General features: G+C 45.2%; 1 pseudogene; it reads right to left on the bottom strand.

Moving 5' to 3' along the window:
- Positions 1 to 1371: 1371 nt before the first annotated feature.
- Positions 1372 to 2383, bottom strand: LOC102524271 (annotated as a pseudogene).
- Positions 2384 to 3527: the final 1144 nt, after the last annotated feature.

Genomic DNA, 3527 nt, shown 5'->3' with positions numbered 1-3527 from the left:
TGAGAAGAGGAAAGACCATCCCTCCTGCAGGGGTGATGTGCCAGAGGGTCTGGGGTTGGCTCCGTTTGGTAGCAAGGTGGTCTGGGTAGCTGTGGTGTGCTGGTGGGCTTCTGGCCCATAATTTAAGGCACTGTGGGCGGCTGGGATGGAGGGTTACGTCGACAACGGCCACGGCACATATCCAAGCAGGTCAGGGTGCAGCACCAGGAGCCCAGGGGAACCTGTGGCTGTCACAGTGGTCCAGAGTCTCCAGGAAGTATGAGGCAGTTGCTGAAGCCCCACAGAGAAGATGTCCCTGGGGCACTAATGGGATTCCAGCCTAGACAGTGTCTAGAGCCTTTTCATGGTGGCAGTCCCATTCAACGTGGGTTGATCCCCAAGTAACATCATAAACAGCCTGAAGTAAAATTTATAATGAGGAATATGTTGCCTTCAGAACCCAAAAAGTCCTAGAAGATGTTGGGCTTGTTTTCACGTTCTGGGTGCGGAAAGGGTCACTAGCTATCTCCTGACAGTGTCTAGGACAAAGCTGCCCTCAGTTACCAAATAATTTTCAAGAGTTTCAACAAAGTAGGAGGACCTTGCAATATGTGTGGGGCGATGACTCATTCCCCTGCTGTAAACTCCTTTGTGCGTCCTGAGTTTTTCAAATTGATCTCTGTGGGGGATGATATCAACAAGGTAAGTCATATTTGTGCCTCTGGAGAAGTTGATTGCAGTTTAGATTTTGCCTGCAAAGACATGGGCCAAGGCAAGGCTGTTGAGGTGCTGGGATAGCCAGGTAGAGGTGCGTGGTTTCCCTCTGGAGGTGAAGGAAATTTATGGCTGGGAAGCTGTTGAAATAAGCCCTGAACAGAACATATGGGCCAAATCTATAACAGCCAAATATTTACCAACTGCTGGTTGAATGGAAGCAGGAAGTAGACAACATTGGGTGAGAACACAGCATTTAGGTTGTGGTCATGCACTGTGAGATTCCATTCCCTCTTTTCAAGTCTAAGAACGGATCAAATTGGGGTTATCTGGAGAAGTCAGGCTAACCACTTCTACTCTAAATAAGTCTTGCATTATGGGTTTCAAACTTGAATGCTCTGTTTTAATTAACATTTAGTGACATTATCTATTTTCACTGGGTGTAGGAGCACCCATGGGGTCCCATTAGTGAAGCGAATTAGTAATCTCCAAAAAATCAATTAAATTTTAATTTATTACATCAGGTCAGAGCAATCATACCTTCTCTGAAATATTTAGGGCCACGTACCCTGTGCTTATGGGAATTTGGGCAAGGTAATTGTTCTGAAGGTTAAGATGAGGCTTATCTCTTTGAACTGTATTTCGTCAATTTATTTTCTTATGGTGAGTGGCTTATTGCAAGATAATTTACAAATATCTTGCTGTCTTTAGTAATTCAAACACTGGACCGACAATTTCTTCCGACAAGGACAGCAGTAAGCTAAAAACAGAACCAGCTGGCTGAATTTTTCTTCTTTACCCCTTGTCTGAGGATGAAACTTGATTTTCATTAATCCAGAGCTGCAGCACGAGAGCCGATTTCAATCAACTCCTTTGTGATGACAGCTTGGCGGGTACGACTGAATGTCAAAGTCAATTTGTCAACTATCTCAGAAGTGTCCCTGCTGGCGCTGTCCACGGCCATCATCCTGGCGGTCTGCTCGCTGGCGAGTAGCAGACGACGGCCAGGCTGTACCCCTGGGAGTTCTGCTGCGTGTCAGCACAGTGTCGTCATAGACACGCCTGCTCTCAGCACTTGCGGTGGCATCAATGTAAAAGATGGGGCTTTTCTTCTGTCTTGTAGGAGACGACAGACCTGAACTGGTTTAAGATGACAGACCCTTCATCAAATTCATATCCAGGATCTAACGATTCAAGGGTGATGACTGATGCATCTTCCCACTTCTTTAACGTCACCAGAAACTGGTCAGATTGAGTCCTGTGAAGTAGACCCCTGATTTTGTCACCAGCGCCAACAATCTTCACTTCTTTCCCAGCTGCTGGGAGGTTGGCCACCTCACGCTTTATCTGTTTAGCAGCCGAGGAGTGAACAGCACCACAAAGCCCCGAGTCTGAGGACACACCGATGAGGAGGTGTTTCTTCTTGTCTTCAGGCGCTTTTACGTCAGCCTTTGCACGCAGAGCCAAGGATCCTACTCCCTGCACTCGGCTGGTTTCAGCTCCCTCTCAGCTCGGGCTTATTTTGCTCCTGCTACCATTTTCATACAGTTGGTAATTTTCTGCATGTTTTTGATCAACTTTAGTCACCTGGTAATATCTTTCAAGGTTGCCGTATTTTGAACTTGGATCCACTGCAGCTGCACAGCCCAGGCCGAGAGCCCCACGACGCCCCCCGCCCCCCAAGAGAACATGGTGGTACCCTCCTGGCGGAAGGGCGGCCAGACAGTGACCTGTATGTTAAATTCACGGACATCACTAAGATTTCTGGGGGAGGGAAATTTCTCCCTCTACCCATCTTGAGCTCTTATGGTTAGACTAATAATAAAATTGACACTAAACACACTAACAGGAGAAAAGGAAACAAATTTTAATTCACGTGCACGGAGGTCTCATAGGAATGGAACCTAACAAACGGCCAAAAAAGGCACCTTTTACACTTTTTAGACAAAAATATAATGAATTTGTGAGGAATTGACAGGACAAAGAAACTTAAGAAAATTAAGCTTTAGGGGGTTTAGTTAGCGAGGCTTTAAACAGAGTTTGGGCTTGAGGTAGTAAATTAAGAAGTGACATGGTTTGCTTATTCAGGCTTCTCTGCCCGAATTCCCTGTCTCTGGAGATGAGGGTGCCCTTCCAGCTCCAGACGCAGGGAGCGCACTTTTCCCAGGGAGATTTACTTCCAGTTTTCAGGGAGAAAGAAAGGATGGTCAGAGTGTCCCTCTTGTATCTTAAGTAAACTTCATCCAAAATAATCAATATGCCGTTGAGGTATACTCTCTGGCAGCCTGCTCTTGGTCTCAACAATTTTAACGGTCTCCTCTTTAAATGTAATGGGATCTCCATGTGTAATAAACCTGAGGCCCAGTACTGGTTAAGTTCACGATCATTTTCTAATTGTTACACTCCAGCAGACGCTGGAGTTAAAACTGCATCTAGGTTGGCGAGGAACAAAAGCCAATCAGCACCCCCTCTTTTTTACATTGAAATAGTTGATTTACAAGCATCCTTTTTTGTTACTGTTGTATAATTTATTTTGTTGAGAAGGAAGAATATTCCCTTTACTTTTCTAAGTTCTTCTGGCTGTCTAGGAATTAAATTGCCATGAGACAGGTTAAAGGAGAAAAATCAAACAAGGTTTAATAACAAGTGTACATAGAAGAGACCCAGGAACACTGAGTGACTCACTGGAATGGCCTATTGTGCTCATGGCTCTTAGGGTTATATCAAGTCATTCAACCTCCGTTTGCAGGGCTTCCGGAAAAAGGCAGCTTTAGATCTCAATGATTCCAAGTCAATAGTGGGAGAAAAACTGGAAACATTAGTTATAGCCAAGT

This window comes from Camelus ferus, chromosome 2, assembly GCF_009834535.1.
Source record: "Camelus ferus isolate YT-003-E chromosome 2, BCGSAC_Cfer_1.0, whole genome shotgun sequence".
Taxonomy (NCBI): Eukaryota; Metazoa; Chordata; class Mammalia; order Artiodactyla; family Camelidae; genus Camelus; species Camelus ferus.
This window is presented reverse-complemented; position numbering and strand designations above follow the sequence as displayed.